Below are 12,620 nucleotides of genomic sequence, written 5' to 3' on the forward strand. Positions count from 1 at the left end.
GTGACAAACAGAGGACCGGAAGCCCGAGAAAGCAGAAGGCCACAGCCTAGCGGGACAGCGTCTGCGGACTTATGACCAGGCCCTTCGCGGGACGGTGTGGGCCAGGCAAAGCAAGGGGAGCCCGCACCGGCTAAGGCTGCACATAAGCAGGGGGTTTGCCGGAAAAGGTCAAGGATGTGCAGTATTTCCTTTAGAGTAGGGCTCCGTGCACATGGCTGGAAAGTCCGTGAAGAATGACTCAAGGGGAAAAGTCAACTCTCCTGCCACCTTTGCGTCCCAGCTAAAAAAAAAAAAAAAAGCGTGTGTGTGTGTGTACCTGTGTGTACGTGTGTACGTGTGTGTGTACTTCATACTTTTGTTACATAAACGTCGGGACACAATGCAGAGTCTGTACCCACTTATCACACGCACTGACATGCACGAGGGGCTGTTCCACACCCGCTCTGTCTGTATCACAAACACATAATAACGCGTCTTCACACAGCACGAGAACCCGCTCGTTCGCAGACAAGACCAGCGTCGAGCCCGATGCACGGCCAGCGTGTGCGAAGAGCTGGGGTATGAACGAGACATGTCCCTGCGTCAGGACACCCACGCGCTCAGAATAACAAGCTGACGCCAAAGAACTCTGGGTACAAGACGCCAGGGCGGAGAGGGAAGCCCCTGCCGCGTTTCTGGATTTTTCCTGGCCTTGCTGCCTGCCAACAGCTCTCCCTCTACCAGAGCTCCTTCCAAGAAGTCAGGGAGCCTGGGTCTAGCTGAGCCCTTGCTAATGCTCACCCCCAGGCCCCACAACCGGGGGTCCAGTTGGTGGTGCTGCTCCTCAGGGTGTCACAATCTGGAAAGGAATCAGGGTACATCTGTCTGAAATGTAAAGGCAGCCCACTGCCCACTTCAAAAGAAGTACAGATACTTTACATACTAAAACACCTTCTGTTTCAAGGATGGAATGCAGTGATTTATATCTCATTTAATCCTTGTGATGGTCCTGCTAAGAAGAAACTACGCATTATGCCCATTTTACTGGTGGGGAAACGGAGGCTCAGATTCCCAGAGTTAAGTATGTCCTCCAAAGTTACAGAGATAGTGTGCTAGGCTTAGGATTTGTTTCCTGCTCTGGTTGCCTCCAACTTTTTACCCAAATTTCTGCCCAACACTGATGACATGTGAGACCAGCAGACCTCTCTTTGCTTAACTACTTAGGGTGAATCTGCTAGAACATGTCTGTGACTGGCGTTTCTGCCGTTTTCTACCACACATTGTCTCCTGTTCTGATCTATTCTGAAACAATTTATGAATTGTCAAAGTGCTGCTTTAAAGATACCTGCATTCTGGCAAATCGTTTCAGTGGGAAAAAATCAATTAATGTTCTGCATTTTACTTAAATGATTTATACTACTAATTCATATCCCAAATAAGGTAGGTTTGAGACACTCATAAAACAGCCCTTTAAAAACATAATCTATGGCGTCATTAAAGTCTTTCTTGAGATTAATCCCTTCATCAAGTTTCTGATGTCAAATCTATGGCAATTTAAAATAATTCTCTTTTGTATTCAGTATTTTATTCTGTGTTCTCTGTATTTTTGGTTTGGAGTTATGGTGTATTTCAGAAGACAGACTGGATGGACACATTTTACCAAATTGTGCGGTTTGCTCTGCCCTGTAGCCCAACACCTACACTGTGGTGAGGGTTGTATGTAATGGAAATTTGTATAGAATAAAAGCATCGCCGGGTCCCCGACGGATTCTCTCTCCTCTGGCGTTGGGGTTTGACACATAACTCCCTGCGTGTCTAAGTTGGACACCTGTGATTTTACATGCCATCCAATTTTCAGGAGGACGTAAAGGTATTTCTGGGTGGTCGGGTTGATGTCGGCCTGAAGATACTAGAAACGTTTTCTCTCCTCCAAATCTTTCAGGCGTCGTGTTCTGCCCTGACTTCTCCAGACAGAGCTGCCTGCTGTCCTTGGCCTTCTGGCAGCTTCTGTCCCAGCTCGACCCTGACTACTTGGCTCGCACGGCGGCAACGCGCTCGTCTGTGGAACAACGTGCTGGCGGAGCCTGATTTTTGACACTGTTGTGTGAGTTTGCGAGTAACGAAATTTGAAGAGAGAGTAAGAGTCATGTTCTGTTTTCCAAAAATGATTACTTAGGACATCTCAATTCACGTATTTACTACGGATTGGCAAACTACCGTCTGAGGGCCAAATTCCCTTGCTGTTGATTTTGTGAATGAAGTTTTACAGGGACACGGCCACGCCCATGTGTTCACGGATGGCCTGTGGCGACTCTCCCACAACAATGCTTGTGCTGTACTTGCTCTGGGGACCGTGTGGCCCTCAAAGCCTGGGATGTTTGCTGTCAGGACCTCTGCAGAAAAAATTTGTGCGCCCCCGTCTATGCAATACGATGGTTTCTACGTTTTCACGTTATAGATGATCATGTGAAGATTTATGCTTTGTTTCTGGAAGCTACTGGCGTTGTGCTTCCATTTTGGAATGCTGCACCGTTTATTTCAATCTACCACTGTATTTCATCACCCAGGGACTCAAGTACTTATGACACACACACAGCAAATACACACTGATGATCCCCTCAAGGCCAGACATTAATCTTTAAAGGACAAGAGAGCGGAGAAGAAACATCCAGGAGCCGCAGAGGGTAAATGCGAGCGTCGCTTTTGCTGTGCACAACTCTTTCACGACGGCTTCATGCGTGTTATCGCCAAAGCTCTGCAGGCAGGAGATGTTGACATTTAGAGAAGACTGAATGAGATTACGTACGTGAAACGCTCCGCTGTGAATCGCGGGAGTGTGGGTGCACTCCTGCTGTTATCACTTCTACCCGATTGGCCTGGAGGCCCCTGGGGACTGTCGGCGGCCACACTCACCTTGCCCCCCAGACCACCAACCCCAGGGCCTGCTGGAACCCCGGAGTCTCCCCATCTGCTCTGAACAAGTCCGACCGCCCACCTGGAAAGCGTGCACCTCTCTCTCAGTGCCCAACGGCCTTCTTCGACTGAGAAGCCCATTCAAAGCCAAGAGCATTGAATGTCAACATGGACTTCGCTCTGAAAACCAGCCGGCCCCTTTTTGTGTCACTTCGCAAACTCGTGGGGAGGTGGGTGTCGGAACGCTTTATAGGACGCAAATTCGTGGGGAGGTTTGCCGTGGAGGACATGCGTTGATGATCGTCACGTGTGAACACTTAACTCCGAGCCAGAGACGCCAATTCAGCGAATCCGCATTTAAAGATTAGACCCACACAAAACATTGCATGAAACATTCTTCAACTTATGAGTAAAACTCGGCGGGATTGGACAAAACAGGGTTATGGATACGAAACACCTACGCTTCAGAGCCCGTAACTGACTTTGAAGTCAGCAGGACTTTAACGTTCAGTGTGAGTAGGTTTTTTAAAAGTCCGGGCAAGTGACGATTAAACAACCAGTGGGTGCGGTGAGCTCTTCAGGGAGAGCGAACAGGGGGCAGCCGACAAGACGGAACAACCGAGACCCGCGAAGGCGGCAGCACCCGCTGGGCGGCACACGGACGCATCACCGCAGCGCATGAACCTTAAAAGGCCCGAGTTTCCCCCGTAGAGCGTCCCAAGAGACTACCTTCCCCCCAGAAGCTTCGTGCTCTCCTCCAGCAAAGTCACATGCGCAACACGGACTGGCGAGTGTGGGTACTGAGAAAGTAACACCGGAGCTTTTGACGTCAGCTCCAGGCACACGTTACGGTCATGCCGGCCCCCGGCTTGCACGAGATTCCCGAGGAGCATCCCCTCCTGCTGGCCCGCAGCATCCCCTTCCCGCGGGCCAGCCCCCACCCCCAGCTCTCCACACCGCAACTGAGGAACTTTGCAAACCAGTGCTGCAGCGGCTGCGGAATTTCTGGCAACATTCGAAGTGAAGCGTTTCCCTTTGAGGGTCCCAGTCCCCCTTCCTCCTCGCCAGCAATCCCCAGGACCCTCCCAGCACCCAGAAGGACGCACAGCCCGTGCCACCCTATACAGTTCTAGTGGCAAGAACAACAAATGCATCATCTAATTTAACTGCAGACGGCTCTTTTCAGCACGAATGGTCTGCTTGGGGGTGATGCACAACGGGACTTCTAACAGCGCCCCCAGCCCCCCGAGGCCAGGAAGCACCAGCCAGCCGGGAAGAGTAGTGATTCGGGGCGGCGATCGGAGAGGACGCTCACGCACCTGCCCCAGAGCTGCCGCGGCGGGTACCTGCACTGTCGCCCGGGGCGCTCCTTGGATCCGGTCGGCTCCCCCGGAAGGTCAGAGCTCCAGATGTCCTGCCCAGGTGACTTCACCAGGTCTCCTTCGGGTTCATTTTCTAAAGGACAGAACAACACAAGGGCATCACTGACAGGAGAGAGGAGGGGCCGACGGCCGCCTCTCCTTCATGCCGCCCCCCTCACCGCCGAGCACCCCACTTTGAGTATGGAGCTGCTCGCGAGGAGACACCGGTCCATCGTGCCAGCGGCACTGATTGCAAAGGCCGTGCCGGCCGAGCAGAAAATGCTTCTACACGTCTAGTTAGGCCACTTTGAAATCCAAGGTTTTTAACAGTTTTAAATACAACTCTAGGTTTGAAGGTAAAAGTAAGTGCACTTAATATTTAGATTGACCAGTTACCAGCCAATTTGTAAGATTACTGCCTTTTTAACACTTTGGTGCAATTAAGAAACAATTTAATAGGCGAGAACTATTTTGGATGTGTAACTATTTCTTGGAAATAATGGGACTCATTCGTAATGAAACATAGTCTGTTGATGACGAGGACTCTTTCAGATGTCACCTTGATTTTATTTTAGGGGAAGAACCACAAAAGAGATCGTCTGCATTCATGCAAAATTTGAATTTGTGAACTCTCCATCCGGGTTTTCTGCAATATTGTCTCAGGATTGGGAACTCTCGACCATTCTAATTGGCAAAGCAAATACCCAGATCATTTCAAGCATACTGTAAAGAGAGAATTTATTTTGTTGAAAAGAAGACGGACAGAATATCAGAAAGTGGAGAGGGCGAGGTGTCTCAGATTTAAAGCTATTGTTTCTGGTGCAAACCTCTAAATTCCGAGAAGCTCATTAAATCGAGTCTGTGGCAATAACAGAGAAGTGTTAATGGGCATCAGCGAAGTGTGTCAGGCAAATGAGGAGACCCCGAGGGTTCCACACTGCTCACCATCAGCTATTTTCTGCAGCATTACCGTAAACCCTCAAAAACATCCTGTATTTCACTTCCTGTGTGTTACCTCACAATAAAGGAAATATTCAGGGTGCTTGGTGAGTGGGATTTAAAACAAGCTCATACACAATTTCCTATGAAATTCACAGGCAGCCTATAAAATGCAACCATAACAAATGCTATTATTTTCCCTAATAAGAATTGACCAAAACAAACACATAAAGAACAGAATAATTTGGAAATATGCACCTGGAGCTAGAAGGATGTGAAAATTACCCGGGAAAGTCAAGTTTGAAAGATAAAATGAGAGTTAGTATATTTTTCTACGTATCGAAGTCTAGAATCATTAGTTTGAAGTTACTGTGGAATATTTTTAAATGTATTAACCTTTTAGTACACGTTATGATTTGTGGTTTTATTTAGAGCCGTCTATAGCCGTCTATACTGGAGAATCTTTGAGGGGAGTCGTGTGTTTTGTGGTCTTTTCCTGACTGCCCGCACTCAAAACACAGCCAGATACACGTGCACACACACTCACATGCCCACGTAATATACATGCAGGAGATTCTTGTCAACATAGGCTGTTGCTTTTTTAAAAAATTTTTTTAAATGCTTATTTATTTTTGAGAGACAGAAAGACAGAGCGCAAGCAGGGGAGGGGCAGAGAGAGAGAGGGAGACACAGAATCTAAAGCAGGCACCAGGCTCCGAGCCATCAGCACAGAGCCCGATGCGGGGCTCGAACTCACAAGCTGTGAGATCGTGACCTGAGTGGAAGTCGGAAGCTCAACTGACTGAGCCCCCGAGGTGCCTCCAAACTGTTCTTTTATTTACAGTATGATCTGTAAACCTAACTTTTATGTGACCGAGGCAAGTGTCCCCTGAACCTCCGCATACCAGACACAGCCCCTTCTGACCATCTAGATTCAGACGGGAGCCTCCATCCGGGACGTAAGCAGTGTCTTCTGCACTCTGACCTCTACTGCACAGCACTCAGAGCCCTCACCCTTGCAGGACAAGGTGTGAGCCCACACGCGGTGCTCTGCGTCAGGACACCGGGGGCTGCTGAAGACAGATGTGTGCTTAGCGGACATTTACTGCGATTCAGCCTCTGCTATTGTGACTTTCTGAAACCCATGCCTGCCCTTCCCAGCAGATCCTCGTAGGGTGGTTACGCAGAAGCTTGATATGATTGGTGTTGAAATCCTACCACAATTGTTTAAAATTACAATAATTGGGGCGCCTGGGTGGCTCAGTTGGTCAAGCATCGGGCTGTGGCTCAGGTCACAATCTCATGGTTTGTGGTTTCAAGCCCTGCATCGGGCTCCGTGTCATGCACAGAGCCCGCTTTGGATCCTGTCTCCCTCTCTCTCTGCCCCTCCCCTGCTCACGTGCTCCCTCTTTCTCACTCTCAAAAATAAATAAAACATTTATAAAAACTATATAATGATTATTTTCATGGAATACTAGTGAATATATAGACTGTCATGTTTATGCATTATTTCTAGGTAGGCAAGAGCCCTCCTAGCTAATACTGGTGTGAACGTTTTGGGTTCACTGAACTCTGAAGTTCAGGTTCCTCTCAGACAATGGTAGGGCGGGGCTAAGAATGTCTTTGCTTTATCCCCCGAATACCAAACACCTGGCTTCCCCCGCCTTGCTACGCCACTGGATGTGAACTTCTGGCCGGTGAACCGTTTGCATAAGAAGCGTGCCATTCCCGTTTTGTGCACACGCTACCCTTGTTTATAGAATGGGTTAGGGTTAGGGTTAGTCTACACCTTGGAGTGTCCATTAAGTGGCACCAGGAATCGCCCTACAAGTGCCCTTCTGCCCCGAAGTACTTCTCGGCAGGAGGCCCTGACCTGAACAGGTCTGCCCTTGTGCCCCTCCCCTCCTTGCACTTGCCTCTCCCTGCTCTGTGCACCTGCCCCTCCCCCCACTGCACCTGTCCCTCCCCCCCTTGTGTACCTGTCCCCTCCTCCTGCACCCACCCCTCCCCCTCTCTGTGCACCCGCCCCTCCCCCCTGCACCTGTCCCTCCCCCAAGACTTCCCCAGCAGCGTGCCAGCCCATTGGGTTTGGATGTCCTGTCCCTGCATCAGTGCTTTCCTGAGGTTTCTTAATGTCAAAGAGACCTTCTGATTAACTCAGTTGTGTCTAAATGACACATGCAGGTGTCTCTTTGGCAATCTGAGTCACTGTTACAGGATTATGTACCAGCGGAAATGTCTCTTGCCTTTTCTTCTCCCTAAAATTTCTACGTGAGATTGGTTAAAAAATGAGGGACATGTTTTGACAGACCTCCTCCTCAGACTTACAACACTGCACAATAGGAACCAGACAACTCCTCAGAAGGCAGTTAGGAGTAAAGCCTTCTCAGTGAACACACACAGAGGCTCGGGTGAGTCTCCAGGGATGAATCCAAGGACCCATGGCCTGGTTTTGTTTGCTCGCCTGGACCCACGCTCAATACTCTCTGAAGGAAAGCCTCCCCTTAAAAGGTCTTCTGTGTACTCATAAGATCACGGCACGGTTGTGGCCCCGGTGGGGTCGGCGCTGTCCCCACGTACCCTCTCCGTGGCCTAGAGGCCGCTGATCTTCCACTTGGTCCTCTGCCTCCTCCACACCTGCTAGGGCATCAGAACCCACTACTGGGTCGAGATGAATCAATTGTTGGTACGCGGTGGGTTCTCCATCAGTCTTTCCTGCTTGAATAGAGGAATTATGTTCCCCTTTGCGCCAAATTAAAGATATTTTAGTAAATCCACTCCCTTGCTGGTGTTCTTTGTTTTAGAATACGCTCAGCTTCTAGCTCGCCATAAAATTTAGACCATGTCCACTTGTGGTTTCTCAGAGAAAAGAAAAGATCATTTTCGGGAGATACAGGTGGTAAGGAAGACAAGGAAAGAAGAGAAGGTTTATGAGAAAATAAGCAAGCGAGTGAGGATCCATCACGATGAAATGATAGGAAAGCAGGAGAACGTATGCAGAGTTTGAAATCATCTTCTTTCTGTTTTTAATACCTATCACCTCTTCGTCACACGTTCTCAATCTAAAACGTCACAGATTTGCTCCAAGCCTCCGTTACGTTGAATGTTGCGATGTATTTCCGAGGATTTAGAAGGCCTGAGTCTATGGTTTGTACAAACTTAGTACCTCTGTTGATCCCTCATGCAGCATGGCCCTCAGAACAGGACTTCAACCTCTTCCTCCCCGCAAGGGGCCGCTAATTCCAGCACGTTAACAAACAACAGGACAGAGCATTTGTTTGTAATTTGGAGCTTTTGTGGATAAAAATATCAGGGGTGCCTGGGTGGCTCAGTCAGTTGAGTGTCCAACTCTTGGTTTTGGCTCAAGTCATGACCTCACAGTTTGTGAGTTCAAGTCTCACGCTGTCAACACAGAGCCCGCTTGGGATTCTCTCCCTTCCTCTCTCTCTCTCTCTCTCTCTCTCTGCCTCTCCCCTGATTGTGCGCCCTCTCTCTTTCTCTCTCTCAAATGAATAAACTTACAAAAACTAAACAAAATGACAACAAAATCGATCTATCACATGCACGGTCTGCCTCTAGCTATCTTCTGATTATGGGTATTCCCAAGCTTAGACCCGTGTCTGAAGCCATTGATTCTCAAGACTAACACTGGGAAGGAAACTCGTTTCCTACTGTGGGCTTTTAGCGAGGGCCAGCAGGACCCCCGAGGACGACGATATGGTTTTAGTGGGTTTACTTGTCTGCGGTGTGGTGATAGGGAGTGAGCAGGACTCAGGCTTCTGTGGCGGTGACAGGAACACCTTGCCCTCCGGAAATGGTCCGTGTGTGTGATAATCTAACACGCACGTGCCCCAGCCTGACAATTACCGCTCCCCGTAGCCGCCAAATATGTTTTAGTCACATGTGTGCGCAGATGCACGTATGACTGTTCGGTGCAGAATTGCGTATAACCAAAAACAAAACTGTCAGTGGTGGGTTGGTTCGATTGTATAAACAACCAATCGGATTGGCCAGTATGGTTGATGGCACAGGGTCACTGTAGGTCAGTGTTAACAGCATGGTGCAGAGTAACAGGTACTGTTAACCTCACGTGTGCACATCAGTAACCTGATACCATACTCCATGTTTACATACGCACACACGTCAATGGGCAGAACAATTTGGAGCAGTTACAACAGACCCACGGCTAGCAGGGACCGTTTTTGGAAAAAAGGGTGGGATTTTGAGGACTAAGGAGGATTTTCACTTTTTATCTTAAATCCTAATGTTTAATGTTCATCTTAATTGCTTGACGTTTTATTGGAAAACGCACTCATGTAACATTTATGCAACCGAAAAAACCCCCAAAATATTATTTTTCTTATATCTGTTAGTATTTTTGAAAGTTGTGTATCGATTGCCATAAAAAATGATTAGTAAATTCAGGTTAAAAAACTGTACTTCCAAGATCACATAATAATTACGAGCAACTTGAACTCCCCCCAAACCAAACCATTCACTGCTTCCCACTGTATTTATAACTGGTTCTGGGATCTGCTGACTGTTTACACACCAATAAACAATGCTACAAGGAAATCACATTTAGGTCCAATTAGATCATTCAAGCTCATTAGAAAAATTCTTCCAAATTAAGCAAAATGTTATAGAAAAGCAATTAAATATGGAGGCAATTAAAACAAAGGCCAATCAGTGCCACATCAGGGAGGAGAGGGCTGCTTCTGACACCCAGCGCCACCCCCCAGAGCCCGTCCGCCAGCGGCCACTTCCCGGATCCCCTCCTCCGGCGTCCCTCCCCTGGCAGCCATCCTCTGGCAGTCATCCCCCTGCAGCCATTCCCTGGCGGCCACCCCCAACCCCCAGCGGTGCTCTCTACCTGGTCAGGTCAGCCCAGCTTGTGGCCACTGGTGCAGAATGAAAATCTGTTGGGGCACCGCCCCAACAACAAACATATCAAGCTAGAATGGCTTTTGGAGTCAGTGGACACGAGAACTGAAAGTAACCTTAAGGATCCTGTAGCCAAGTCAAAACCCTCTATTTCTAGACTTGGGTGTGACATCTGGAAAAGCTGAAGGATTTGCCCAGGTTTCTGGAAAGTAAGAGCTGGTCCAGGTAAAGGCCCCAGGTGGACGGTTCCCAGTTCCCTTCCCCAACTATGTGAGAGTTGTTCTAGAGGGATCTAAGACTTAATTTCCATTCCTTTTTTAATGATCCCAAGCTTGAGGGGTCAGAGGGTATAGATGAATAACTTAAAAAAAACTTTTTAAAAAATTTTTATTTATTTTTGAGAGAGAGACAGAGTGTGAGTGGGGGAGGAGCAGAGAGAGAGGGAGACACAGAATCTGAAACAGGCTCCAAGCTCTGAGCTGTCAGCACAGAGCCCGATGCGGGGCTCAAACCCACGAACCACGAGATCATGACCTGAGCTGAAGTCAGACGCTTACTGACTGAGCCACCCGGGCACCCCTAGATGAATAACTTTTAATGCAAAGTATGAGTGGAGACCAGCCTCAGCCACAGAGCGGTATCTTGGGTCTGGAGTTCACAACCTGCAGCCATTGCTTTGTCTAGGAGCCACCGTATGTGAGTTTGGGATATCGGGAATGAACCCTCAAGGGCACACCTCTGGCAGGCAGCTGTAGGATTTGGCCCCAGAAGTGGTAACCTCCATCCACTAAGGCGTTCAGGCTTATTTTCTTTGACTTCGGTGAAACAAGTGATTCTCACTGAAACCAAAGCCTTTCAAGAGGCAATGCCCGACAAACCTCAACATCACCTGCCATCCTTCTCTCCAGGGAACCCCCTTGCTCCCCCCCCCATGCCAATTACCCTCAGCTGAGTTCACCACCCCACCTGCCTCCCTAATCCTGCTCCTCCTTCCACCTGGGGCAAGAATCTTCAAACTCTATCTCCTGTGATGCCATATCACTGCTCAGCAGTAAACCAACTCAACAATAATGATGGTTACTATTGTCATCGTAACGTCCTCCACGCGTATCACAATATACAGTTAGGTGTTTCACACGCAAACTTGTAAACTGTGCCCACTGCGAGTGAGGACTCTGAAGTTAGAGGCATTGCCCCCGGTGGTTAGAGGTGGGGCTGCAAATGCAAACCTTCCCCTTGGCCTGTGAGGCTGGTTATGACTGTCTCTTGAGCCTAAGTCTCACGACTGCCCGTGGGACCTTTTGTCTAAGACCTTTTCTCTGTGTCCCTTGAATTCAGAGGCTACTTTCTCCCTTCTGCTCACACCATCATCCCCTCTATTTAAATATCAAAGACTTTCCAACGCACTTATCAAATCCCACCATTTAGCTGTTCAGAGCCTTCCCAGGTCACTCCAGCCCTCGGTGGGCCACATACTCTGAATCGCCACAGGGCCACCCTTCAGCCAATTGCCATAGGTCACGGACCAGGAGCATCCGTGGTACGCACCTGTCACCTGACATCACCCTCATGCTCCTTGAGCTTTGCTGCTGCTGTTACTGCCGTAAAATGTGGTGAGTGTCTTGAGGGCAGGGATTGTATTCTCTTTGCCTTTATATCACCAGAGGCCGAGAGGGGATTTCTCAAAGGAATGAACGTTAATAACACATTTATTCAGGATGTCTACGGAAGATGTTTACTCTTCCGTGGATCCCTCATGGTGTCCAGCACTGGACCCGGCACATGTTGGAGACTCCTCAATAGTTACTGATCAACTGGAAAAATTAAGACATTTGACCCAGTCTGTTTGGGCCGCTACAATAAAACACCATTTTCTGGGTGCCCTATGGACAAGAGAACCTTGTTTCTCATTCTGGAGGCTGGAAGTCGGAGATCAGGACATGGGCAGGATCGGGTGAGAGCCCTCGTCCGGGTCGCAGACTTCTTGCCGTGTCCTCACACGGGAGGTAGGCGGAGGGGGCTCTCTGGAGTCACAAGGGCACTAGCCCGATTCATGGCCTCACTCCCAGGACCGCGTGATCACCTCCAAAGGGCCACCTCCAAATGTCACCACCCAGGCAATTAGATTTTGACTTATGAACTTTAGGGGGACACGGACGTTCAGACCATAGCGCCACCCTTCAGAAGATGGACAGGTTGTTCAGGAAAGACAAGGCTCCGTCCAGACCTGTTTGAAGCAGTCATCTGCCTTCTGAATACAGGTGGCCAGGAGGTAACATGACGAACAGGTATGGCGCGCTCAGGTGAATAGTCCTCACTCCCGTTGTTTCTGAGACACGGCGATGCCATGCAGTGAATCATGCCATTAATTGCTCAGTGAACACCAAATTTGCAGGGGACCCTTGGGTAGAAAGTCAGCAGCAAGCCCCCTCTCGGAATACCTATAATTACTGTCTGTCAAGGTTGTGATTGTAGATTGTGACTTAAATATGTTATTAGTTCAACTTAAACCAAGCCATCCTGTTCCAACCAGAAAATTCTCAC

The 12,620-nt window shown here is 48.8% G+C and overlaps 1 protein-coding gene across 16 annotated transcripts in view; it reads right to left on the reverse strand.

Moving 5' to 3' along the window:
* Positions 1–12,620, reverse strand: part of MYT1L (myelin transcription factor 1 like) — a 428,591-nt gene that overhangs the window by 285,688 nt on the left and 130,283 nt on the right. For 15 of the 16 annotated variants that reach the window (XM_078445070.2, XM_078445071.2, XM_078445058.2 and 12 more), the window contains exon 3: positions 4,212–4,347. The gene's annotated coding sequence lies outside the window, so the exon portion shown is untranslated. The remainder of the gene's footprint in view (positions 1–4,211; positions 4,348–12,620) is intronic. The other variant, XM_078445064.2, reaches the window with a different exon arrangement.

The sequence above is a fragment of the Panthera onca genome, chromosome A3, assembly GCF_046562875.1.
Source record: "Panthera onca isolate mPanOnc1 chromosome A3, mPanOnc1 haplotype 2, whole genome shotgun sequence".
Taxonomy (NCBI): Eukaryota; Metazoa; Chordata; class Mammalia; order Carnivora; family Felidae; genus Panthera; species Panthera onca.